The sequence below is a fragment of the Protopterus annectens genome, chromosome 6.part0, assembly GCF_019279795.1.
Source record: "Protopterus annectens isolate FY-2018-M chromosome 6.part0, PAN1.0, whole genome shotgun sequence".
Lineage (NCBI taxonomy): Eukaryota > Metazoa > Chordata > Ceratodontiformes > Protopteridae > Protopterus > Protopterus annectens.
Genome location: NC_056737.1, coordinates 1355301141 through 1355313592, shown reverse-complemented (window position 1 = coordinate 1355313592; position 12452 = coordinate 1355301141). Strand labels below are relative to the sequence as shown.

The following is a 12452-nucleotide window of genomic DNA, read 5'->3' as shown; positions in this document are numbered from 1 at the left end:
TATTGTTCCATACCTAACTACCTATACACTCACTGTTTATGTCAACGATCATGTCCGAAAATCATTGTACAAGTGTGTGTATGACTTTAAGTGCTTACTGTCTTTACTATATATTTTTTTCTTATTCCCGAGTTATTATGGCTGCAATTGGGGCCTTCTGGAATTGGTCCACTACCACGGTAAACAAAATATGCTGTTTGTTACTAATATTCGAAGTTGTATTACAGCAATCCCTTCCGTCTGTAGTGTGGTGAAAAGACGACCGTTGTCTGCAAATTATTTAAAGTTCTTATTCCTTTTAGAGTAGCATGCCACAGACAACCCTACATAACTGACGGACGACTGAACTGGCAGATACCCAGTACACAGTGGTTAAGTTGGTACAGGGAAATGTTTAGAAATAAATGAGCCAGGCTGAACTGGGAATGCCTGCTTAGTGTCTAGTGGAAATATTTATGAAGTAGTGCAGCGGGTCAGCTTTTCTAACTCAGCTACCCGACTACGGTACATTTACTGACTAAAAAAATTGTCGGCATTTACTAACCCCACAACGAAAACTACACATAAAAACACACAGAAGGTCGCTTTCAGCCGTTCCCGGCTTACTTTGCCATTTTGACGCGCTTTGGTTTGAGTCCTAAAACTTTGAGACCGTTTGTTTGCATTTTTTGTAGGGGGCGTGGTCTGAACATGCAAGGCTGGGGGCAGGGCTGCCCACAAAGTTTATATGGAAGGAAAAAGTTTAAGGGCCGTTTTAAGTGTGTTATCCCACTATATGGATATGTTCTCGACACCCTGGGCTTCTAAGGTCTGGAGTTCTAGTTCTCGATATTACTAAGGGGAGGCTGGATTGGTGATAAAACAACAGTTTGGGTTAACTAAAGGATTATTATTCACCGGATGAACGTTTGACCCACTGCAGGTTTAACGGTAAATAATAAAATCGCTGTGTTTAAGTTTACTTATTCATGCAGTCAAAAAGTTAGATTCAGCCTATGCCGAGAAAAGGATGGAAGGGTGTCGGTGCAGTTTTCTGTTATGCAGTAAAAGCAAATGCTGTGAAAACGTTCAGTATTTTGCATAATTGACCTGGATATCCTAAAACTCTTGCTTCCCTACCACCACTGCTCTGATGGTTTAAGTAGCTGTTTTTATTTGGAGCAGCTGAGGCAGACTGGGCTTGTTGAGTCTGTGCATGTCAGTGCTAAAGTACAGTATTTGGTTTGCAAGCGATGACTTGTCTGTCACTTGTAGGTAGCAATCGGTCTTTTTTCTGGCATGCTGTGTATGGTGGACATGGTACTACCACTGCTACTATCTTCGGTTTGGTATCAACCAGTGTAATCACTGCAATGTGTGCAAGTGTGCTGAATGCCAACATACCCCTCTCAACTGTCCAGATTTTCGCCTCATATTTTTTATCCGTTTCTCATGAAATTGTGATTTTCTGGCAAATCACTAGCAAATCATAGAGACTGAAGTCTGAAAATAATGACAACCGAGTTTCAGACTTCATATCCTTCAGAAAAATGCATGCTAATGCAAAACCTGTTATTATAGCAATTCTGTAACTTTATAAGAGAAGTCTTTAAAAAGTGGGCTTTTGCTTTGTCCAGATTTCTTGTTCTAAAAGTTTGAGAGATGTGAATGCCAATTATCACTTTAAAATACGATTAATGTGATTGTATGCAGTAATGTATGGGCATTATCGTGTCTCGGTTTTCCTATGTAATATTCTGTTTTGTAGTACATAAACTGAAGTAATGGAATATATGTGCATTATTTTCTACGCATATGTACTGCTTCATAAAGTACTTTGCAAGCTGTCAGATACAGTAAGCAGTTCTTGGATGGTGGTATGTAAGTATGTCTGTACAAATGCACCCATTGGGGGGGGGGGGGTGATTAACTGTTCTCTTACTTTATGAGACTAATCACCAAATATTTAATTTTTGTGAGGTTGCTCTTCCCTCTCCTCTGTCATCAGTATGAAAGCTGTTAAGAGTTCAGTGAAACAAAAACAGAGATTCCAAACCTCTCAACTGATCTGATTTTCACGGAATATCCAGATTTTTGCCTCATATTATTGGTCTGAGTAATCCGCGGAGGTACGGCGGTAGCGTTGTTACCTCACAGCAAGAGGTTCTCCCGTTCGATTCTCCGCTTTGCTTGGGAGTGCCTTCTGTGTGGAGTCTGCATGTCCTCCCTGCGATTGGGTAGGTGTAAATGGGTGTGCCTTCTTTGAAGGTTGTAAAATGACTGCCAGTCATTAGAGGACGGAGTTGGAAAAAGCTGAAAGACAAACAACAACAACATTATTGGTCTGTTCTTCATAAAATCTATAATTTTCTGGCAAATAATTGAGAAACTGAAGTCACAAAATAATGACACACATTTGAGTGTCTTCATATCTTTCAGAAAACACATGCCAATTTAAAACTTGTTATTGTAGCACATTCTAAGTTTATAAGAGCAATGTTTAAAATTTGTTTCTATAATTTTAAGCTTTATCCAGATTTTTTTTGAGCTAAGAGGTTGAGAGGTATGAATATAACGAATAACACCAGTTTTCTTGTTACAAATGCTGTCTTATGTATTATGTAAGCCACACACACGTCTAGTATTTAAATATGCAATTAACTGATACAACCTGCAGATCAGTGAAAATTAAGTGTCACACATGTAGTGGCTGTACTTACCTAATGCTATCACAACAGCCTGTAATGCTAAACTACTTAAATTATGCAGTACTGCTTTTAAACTGCAGTTCATACCTCCAAAATGCATTTATGATGATGAAATGCATTGATACCAGCGACATTAATTCTCTTGCATGTTGCATCACATTACTTGTGCCATAATTATTTGTTTTTGGGCTCCGTATTTCCTAAAACAGCACTGTTAGTTGTTGACTGTTCAGCTTGTAAGTATTTTAACAGGCACACCACAAAGAAGTAAAAGTTGCTGTAATCTTCATCATGGGTTTAAAATGTTCATTTCTTACACAGTAGTTTTCCACCCTTTCTTTGGCGGGAGGCTAAATATTTACTACCAACTTCTGTCTTTCCAAAACAACTAGTCAATTTTGAATTTGTGTTTACTTCCTTGTTAACAAGAATGAGCTTGAGAAATTGTGCCTGGCCACTTATTTACTGTAATCAAGTTATGCTTGTAGTCTCACTCAGTTTTTAAATATTTTGAATGTCTGGAAGTGTGATCAGTATTTGAGGATCGTTAGGAAAGCTTGGCAGGGAAAGAGTCCGTCTGTATGTGTATGAGTCTTGGAAACAGAACGGCCAGCTTGGTAAGATTTGAAAATATTTGCCTGTATATTGTCTTCACCAGACAAAAATGTAGGTGAACTTTAATTAATTTATTTTTTATCCACAGGCTTCCTGAGATGCTTCCTTGATCAGTGCATGAGTAAGCTCCTAATGAGAATGTAGTGACCCCACCCCCAATACACATGAGATGTGCCCAGACTGGACCTCCCTTCCCTTCCTGTTTCAAGTCACTGATGAAATATGATGAAAAAAATTATTGAAGAAATAAAAGCACACTTTGTTTATAATAGCACAATATTTCATATCTGTTTGGGAAGTGAAAACGGGATAGATAGGAGAAAACAAGGATTGCTATGCATTAGATTTGCACCTGATAAAAATTCAGAAATTTGTCAAGCTTGGTGGAACTGCAAATAATGCTAGAGTAACTACATAGTTTTCTTTATAAGGCTGGAAAAAATATAATATTTGGGGTACCGCAGGAGTCAAGATGGCAAAACATTTTGTCAGATGTTTGTGAAACTTGAGCTCTGCTGAAAAACTTCAGACACCATTTCAGTTATGTCCCAGGGCAAAAATGGTACAGCATTTCATAGCTCAGATGTGCAGGGATATAGACAATGTTGTTAGGGACAACAGTTTTGTCCTTAGAAGTAGAAACATTCCATCCCTTGTGGGGGGTATTCTGAAAGTATTTGTTTACAATTTCTTAGTTTTGCATTGACATCCGATCACTTCCCCAAGTGCACTGCTATACATGTATAATGCATTTTGCTTGTGTGTTTGCGTTAGGATATAGCCTTTTTAATTGCACATTAATGCAATATTAACTATTTAGGATATGTAGTCTTGACTGCCACACCAGGGTGACGGTTGTTATGCAAAAGATTCATTATTAAAGTAAAAGATTTATAAGCAGCCAGAGATTTTTCCAGTGCTAAGTATATAAAACCGGTGAGCATTTATTAAATTGGCCTCTTCACACTGATGTACACTGTGTTGAGAGGGATGTGGTGCTGCTGTTGGTACTAAGGAGGTGCTCTGTCCAAGGGTTGTCTGATGACACAACTTTATGTTCATGCATCTACTTATTTCTTGACCTTATATTTTGAACCTGTACTGGATTATTTATAAGTCTCATGTCATGTTAGGCTGTAAAATCAGAAAAGAGAATAGTTAACCTGAAGAAAGCAGTGCCATATTCCATGAGATGCAACATGAAAACTTAACCCTATGTAGAGGTGCTTTGTTGACCTTAATACAGTGAACATGTGTTAAGAATAATCTATTTGCACTTCTCTTGCTGTCGTGGTTAGCTAATAAGGATCTAGAGATAGACTGCCTGTCTGAGGGTACTTTGTGGCTGGGTGAAGCAGTCTTTTGATAGAAAATAGATTGAGGAAGCGGTTGATATGGTCCAAGGACTGCTGACTAATACAAGGGCATAGTATTTGAAGGGACAGTAGAGATCTAAGAAAATGAAAAGAATGAATAAAAATGTCCTTAACTCATTAGCATCTGTACAATTATTTGCCATATTTGAACTACCTTGGTATGGCATTTTGCTGTTGTATGGAATTGTCACTTGCATAAGAATTATTAAAATTAAAGTACAGTATGTTAAAGGACAGGGTGTGAACAAAGTAAAACCAATGTGTGTAGGGTGCATATGCATATTTTCATAAATGAAATACCAATTATTGATACATATTACATAAAATATCATAGTGGGGAAAAACAAAAATGCAGTGCCAGTGCATATGTAGTATGTATTGTACAAGATATTTACAAGTTTGTGAGTTGTGTGAATTGCACAGAAACTAATAAGTGAAAGTATTTGTACTGACTTGTTACATACGGCATGCAGTTATGTCACATAATTACTCTAAAGTTTAATTTTTACACATTTTACGTATTTGACCAGCACATGGTCTGTGGTTGAAGAGAGTCCTTGGAACAATCCATCTACCTGGTTAATAGCTGAAAATTATTTAATAAGTAGACTTTAAATGGTGTTGCTGAAAGTTCTCATACTTTGATGACAGAATGACTTGCACACTTTGAGAGAGAGGAATAATTTTTATATTTTTGGTAGCCCTGCCCAAAAAAATATTTCACCTTCAGTCACAAAATTCTGAACTAACATTTATTCAAAATTGATGTGTTTTGTGAGGGGAAACCACTGCACCCTTAAGTGGTCCGCTCGATCTACCACCCCCAAGCTACACATTAGAAACACCTCTGAGGTCATTACTGTTAACAATAACAACTGCTTAATCTTCACATATGAAATAAAGTGCTTGCCTTTTCTTTTTATTGATAAATTTAGAAAAGACAACTACATTCAAAATATGGTGCCTGTTTGTCAGATATTCACTTTTGCTTTTCAGGAAGACATTGTTTCCTTTTGAGCATGTATACAGTAAGAATATGAACATGTAAAAAAAACTCTGATGCTGTTGACACAAAACATGTCACTGTATAATTGAAATTTGAAAAAAAATCATAAATCATATTAAAAATGATTTTATATCTATTTTATTTTAATTTGTAATGAAAGTTTTCATATATGGGTAAGTATAATATACATATGATATGATATGACTTTAAGGGATGGCATGTATTTTAAAGTGATGCCATGACTAGACACAAAAGTGATTTTAAACACTTGATTTAGACTATGTTTTACTTCCTTTATCAAGATGTTTTAGTATAATCTAGTGATGTGGACTTTTGTCGACTGCATCAGCATTTTTACTTGTTTAGTTATTAATTTTTTATGCTGTGACTGTGATTTCAGCTTGTTGGTTTGATTTCCAGTGACAAGCTGCTTGGCAGAACAGCTGTTGTAACTTGCATGGTTACTAAGAGATGTTGTTTATGATAATTCACAGAATTTAGAAAAATATTTTGTATTTTTGCAGTGCATGTAAAACTGAATCTTGTCTGCTTTTTTTCTTCTGTATAGCCCTGTGCAGGGACATTTGCTTGCATTCGCTCATAGTCTTTGAGAACTGGCAAAATATTTTTAAGCCATTTAAAGCTGTCCTGCTAATCTATAGCCATGTGCAACAACTGATATTTGTGGTATGTTCAAGCATGTGCCTGTGTGTATATATACCTGCGAGCGAGGGCACATGTGCTTAAGTCCTGAGCAGATTGATACTGTAAACTGCTACTGTGTGCTATTGTCTGAACGCTTAAACTTGTTCTGAACTTCTGTATTTCAGGGTTTGATTCCCTCAGATTCTGTTTACCTGCTATGTGACAGAGCACGTCATTTAACCAGTCAGTCCTCCTGGGCTGTACCTATACAAAAACCTCAGGTGGATCAGTGCTGTACCCTGACTTACTTATTGTTTGTTGTTCATAAATCTAGTTGGTGCTGTGTTTTGTAGGGTAGTCTTTGCAGAAAATGTGTGGTATCCATTATTCTTTGTCTATATTTGCATGTATACTAATGATATTAGAGGTATGCAGTGATGAAAGGTATGCAGAGAATGCAGTCCTCTGAATCTGATATTAAGCTTGCTTATTTTGCAGATACCTACATTCTTTATCGGTGTTTTTTCTCTCTCTCTCTCTCTCTCTCTCTCTCTCTCTCTCAGCTGAGGAGGGTTATGGGCCACAGTGGCCCAGGGGCTCATTGCATGAAAGGACACTGTTCCGCAGTAGTTCTCAAGAAAGAAAGGCACAACTCCTCAGAAAGATGCAATTCCAATATAAGGTCACCATAGCCTGCAACTTAATTTACTTGTCTCCTATTCCTGTTTCAGAAGTCCCTGCTCTCTCTTGTCAACATCCTTCACTCAACTCCTTATTTTGTCTATCCCATCCTCTGGACCATCAGCTAACAGGACATCTCTGTTACTCTCAACCCTTTTCTCTCAGATTGAGCAGCATAAACTATAGTGAAAACAGCTCTCCAGCTATCTTGACACCCCTTGTGCTCCCTGGGTGCCAGTGAGGTTTAAACATTTAAAGGTGTTCATAATGTGAATTTAACCCCCAGCCACCCTTCCATCACTAATTTAGATGGATTTATATACCTATGTCTGCTACTTCTATTGCCTGCATGTCCAGTGAAAATCAAGACTGTAATCTCTTTAATTCCTACTCTTAAAGTGTTTGGCACTTGCATTCATTTTATGTTCTGCAGTGCACATTCTTTCCTGATCTGGAACAGTTTCACTACTGTAAGAGCAGAAGTTATCTGAAGTGCACTAATGTACTTGTATCAGGATATGCATACATGTCAGTTTGATAAGAAAAAGAAACTGCTACCTGAATAAAAACACTTAACCTGTTGTTCTCTACTTCCGTTTTAAATTTGCTGACTCAGTAACAGCAAGTGTCAAGAGTTCTACTCCTCTAAAACTTGATCATCTCAGTGTTAGAAGTACTGAGAACAAAACAGTTTGATCCTTTGAATATCTGATACAGACCAGCGTAGCTATTGGTTTCTAAAACTAAAACCAAGCAACTCTGAACTGCAAAATCAAGTGTGTCATGTGCGTCTGTTGTGGGATTTTAGCTTCTTTACACGTTTGGTATGGCTTCATTTGTAACGAGTATTGAATAACAAATGCCAGTCAAGTTCTTTGCCTAAGAGAACTAACATCACTTCCACTTGTATCCATAAGTACTCCATCTAAAACAAACCATGTACGATTTTTTTGTACTGATGATTTCACTTGTCTGAAACTTGACAAAACTATAAAAATCATCTGGCTGTTGAGTGACATGAACTGAATACTTGCATTCCTTGCTGCAGTCATCAGATTAATGGATATCCTCCAATGAGCATTAAATTAATGGGTGTCGGTGACCATCTACCTAATATATATATTGTGAGTCCATACAAAAATGCAGAAATTTAAATTAATGGGTGTCGGTGACCATCTACCTACTATATATATTGTGAGTCCATACAAAAATGCAGAAATTTAAATTAATGGGTGTCTGTGACCATCTACCTAATATATATATTGTGAGTCCATACAAAAATGCAGAAATTGCAAAGATTTTTCTGCCTCAGAATTATGAGGAGCTTTGACTTTGTATAATCTATAAAGTTAAAAAGGCTATACCAGTTTCCACTGGATTCTGTTTCTTATATCATTTGACTAGTTTTGCATGTCTTAAATTGAATGGATTTGTGCTAAGATCATATTAGGTGTAAAACGTGCTTTGGATCACCCCCAGATCTTGGCAAAGATGCATGATGCATCATTAACATTGTTTCTGTTCCTTTTCCAGAGACATTCCAAGCTTACAGCTAACCTCTCCCAACTTCTTGAGGAGCTTAACTAAGTGAAGCACAATTCTTGCTAGTAAAATGACAATCTTCAGCATCAACGTATATAAATACACTGAACAATCCAAAGACACAGGTGTAGTGTAAAATCGCTACTTAACCCTGCGTAAAACTTCATTCCTTCTCGTTTTCCTTCCCTGTGTGATGCTTCAGACTGTTAATCCGTTTGGAGGAGCTGAGTCTAGTAGTTAGTTAAAGAAATAACTAATGACCTGTCCACAGTGTGGGTATCCTGCCTTCATCCTGCAGTTAGTTTCACCATGTTTATTGTAGAAATTCGTAAGCCAAATACCCAGGTCAGTTGCATTTGACAACCTGCCCCCAAGCTCTTATAAACCTCGGCAAATGTAGTTGCTCACACAGTTTTATTAACAGATCCCTCAAATTGTCTTCTCCGTGTAGAAAAAAAAAATAATTATCGTAGTCCTACATGAAGCAGGACCTCTAGCTGCATTTCATGAGTTCTTTGCCACAACTGTCTTGTTTCCCTTACCAAAAATCCTGAACAATGCATTCACTTGCAGTACTGCTGCACTCAAGCCAGTGAAGCCTTCTACTGAATTTCCAATATGGATTCAAGCCTAACCATGCCAATGAGGCTGCCTTCCTGGTTGTTCTAGAGTGTCTTCTTGTCCAAATAAGTTATGGTTGAGTTATTAGATCAGTCTTTTTTTTTTTTGGGGGGGGGGGGGCTCAGTAAACCGGCAAGTATTGTTAAACATGCATCTCTTCTGATGACCCTAAACAGTTATGGACTTTCGCTCAGTGACAATGGATCTGTATAAACTTACTAACTGGTTAGATGGAATGGTGCTGTCTCATAACCACTGCATGTTACTTTTGGAGTTCCGTAGGACTTGGTAAAAAGAGTACTATGTTTGTGCATAACCTGGCCTGTCATTCTGAAGGACTTAAACTGATACAGTCTGTTGATGATTTGGCAGCCCTTCTTGCACATAATTCAATTGCCGTAGTCAATGTTAAATTAATATTTAGCTTTAGTCCACCTTAGTTATGGCTTAAGACTGAGACTTAATAATAACATTGACTAAAACTGTACTCTTGTCAAGCCCAAACCATAGTCTGTCTACCATCACCATTGTGTCCAAAGGTAAATTCATCCAATGTCATCCAATAAAACACCAGGAAAATTGTTTTTGTCTCCAGGATAGAGTTGCACTTGGTCACAGCATTATCTGCATGTCATAAACCAACCAAAAGGTAGACAGGTGCTATAGAGTGAAATAAAATGTTCCTCTTTCTGGATTGTTTACCATTATGTGCGTAATCCCTTCACTTTTGTATTTTGAGCATCTTGTAACTAACTTACAATATTCATAAATACAGGCTGGATAGCGATAAGCTAATTGCTGCAGGATATCCGTGGAGATCCTACTATTCTTAACCCATCATAGTTTCAGATGTCTAGAGTTTGGCCACCAGTTGTCTCTAATTCAGCTGACACTTGCAACTAAACTCTCCTATGCATTCCTAAGTATCCTGTTTTGGCTATTCTACAGTAGTACAATACATAGTATTTAGAGTTCTGCTGGGAAATTAGTACAGATGCACAAAACAAGGAATTAATATGGAGGTTGTTTATGTCCAGGTCATATCTGTAAACCCTGGAACAAGCTGCATTATTTTCATGAAAATATATTTCAAGATATTATTGAAAAACATCTACAGGCACAGTGGATTTTTTTTTTTGTTGTTGTGGTGTGACGTAGTACCTTATTTTTTTTTATTGCAAAATATTTTCCAGGTACCTTTAGTGTTGTGTACCAGCTCAGGTATTGTATACAATACCTTAATTTTAGTTATATTATAAAACTGAATTTGTAGTGTTTGCGCTAGAAGTTCTTTATTCATCTATGTGTAGTCCTGTCATGCCTGTACAGTAGTTGCCAGGTTATGTTTATGTGCATAGTTCTCTCTGAAATACTTTAACATATATCTACAGTATATGTTCTAGGGATATTATTCATAAGCATGGAGTGCAGTTACTTAAGACTAGTACGTGGTAAAATTGTGTACACAGCTGTATGCAGTTGTTAAAAATGTCCAACCGCTACTACATACCTAGAGTCCAGGTGTGCAGTAGGCCTGCAAATCTTGTGCCTTGCCATTGTTTATAATACCCCTAGGGGAAAAAAAAAGATTGGGACTTCGACTGTCCAAGATGTAGCACAACAGCTGCCTGAGTGGCATATATGTTGGCTTGTAGTGGCACAGTGGAAATGTAAGGCACTACATATACAGTCCACATCATGTAGAGAAACACTGTGATGTCAATGTCTTTTCCCCACTAATGGGAAAAGCTGCACAAGTAAATTCCTTAATCCACAAATAATAAAATTACTTGCCCACTGTGGACATTGGCAAAGTGCAGTAAACATTTTTGAGTCACAGTGAGACTTGACCAATGACTTCATCACAATTGTATCCCCATATCCACAGCTATCCTTGTGCTATCATATGACATATCACTAAGAGCTAGAGAAAGGGTACTGATTTGTTAGCAGCAGAGGAAGCGTTGCATAACTTTGTGTCTGCTCTGGAAGAAGTTCCCAGTAAAGGAAGACTAATGTGTGTTTATAAAGTTGGCCTAAACCATGTTAATTTTGTTGTTTGCAAATGACAATCCTTTTGCAAAAATTGAGCTGAACCCAAAAGTCATTGCTATCTGACATCCCCCCCAATAAAACACAAGTTGTGGTATGCAGGCTGTCTGTAAGCTAACAATTCTGTGTGCATCCTACAGGAACATAAAAAGTGGCATCGGCATCCCTGAAACAGAGGATCATAAACAGTGACATCACTGAAACAGGTGTATGTCATACATAAGTGCATAGTATGTAGAGTTATTGTGATTCACAAAGGTTTTTCAGCTAATTTGGCAGTAGGCATGGTCCAACTTTTATGAATCTCATTACTAGCGTGACTGCACAAAACATAGTGCACATAGCTAATTTATGGGTTTGCATTATGTTTATGAACACATTGGTAGATGTGCATGTTGTACCCTAAAAAAGAATGCAGTATGATGTACCCTAAAAAAGAATGCAGTATGATGCATTTTTAATTAAATGTAGTTCAATGACTTGTGTTTTTTTTTATCTGTTGACCACAGTTGTGTTAAGGTAGTTATTCTTCTTCAGTTGCTATTCTTCTTCAGTTGCTGTCATCTGACACCTACACCTAGAGGTCACCTCTATGTTTTCAAATAATCTTTATAACAAATTTACAAGATAGTTGAAGTACATATTACTTCAGTTTGTACTCCTGTCATATTTTATGCTCTCACATAATGTCTCATAAATGTTTTTATACATAGAGCCTTCATTACTCTTTCTGGAGCATTTCTTCCTGAGATTCTACTGAAAATGGTGACTTCTATCTGCACTTAACTTAGATTAGCCCACTGCCACAGCTGCCCCTTTTCAGTGCAACCTGGGATCCACCATACCTCTCAGCTGTACAGATTTTTGCTTCATATTTTTGATCTGTTCCTCTTAAGTCATTAAATAATGACATACATTTGAATTTCAGACTTCATAGTCTTCAGAAAATGCATGCTGACACAAATCCTGTTCTAGTAACTTTCCAAGTTTATAAGAGTTGTTGTGTCTTTTGGCTTTTCCCGGTTAGGGGCCGCCACAGCGGAACTCCGGTCCGTTAATGATTGGCAGTAGATTTTTACGTGCCGAGTTGCCGGCCCTGACGCACAGCCTTCAACGAAGGTACGCCCATTCACGCATGTCTCCACACAGAAGACGCTCTAGCTGAGAATCAAACAGGACAACGTCTTACTGTGAGGCGACAACGCTACCACAGCAGCACCACCGCAA

At 37.7% G+C, this 12452-nt stretch overlaps 1 protein-coding gene across 2 annotated transcripts in view; it reads left to right on the top strand.

Moving 5' to 3' along the window:
• Positions 1-772: 772 nt before the first annotated feature.
• Positions 773-12452, top strand: part of MYLK (myosin light chain kinase) — a 2381262-nt gene continuing 2369582 nt past the window's right edge. Inside the window, exon 1 of one of the 2 annotated variants that reach the window (XM_044074915.1) lies at positions 773-930. The gene's annotated coding sequence lies outside the window, so the exon portion shown is untranslated. The remainder of the gene's footprint in view (positions 931-12452) is intronic. The other variant, XM_044074916.1, reaches the window with a different exon arrangement.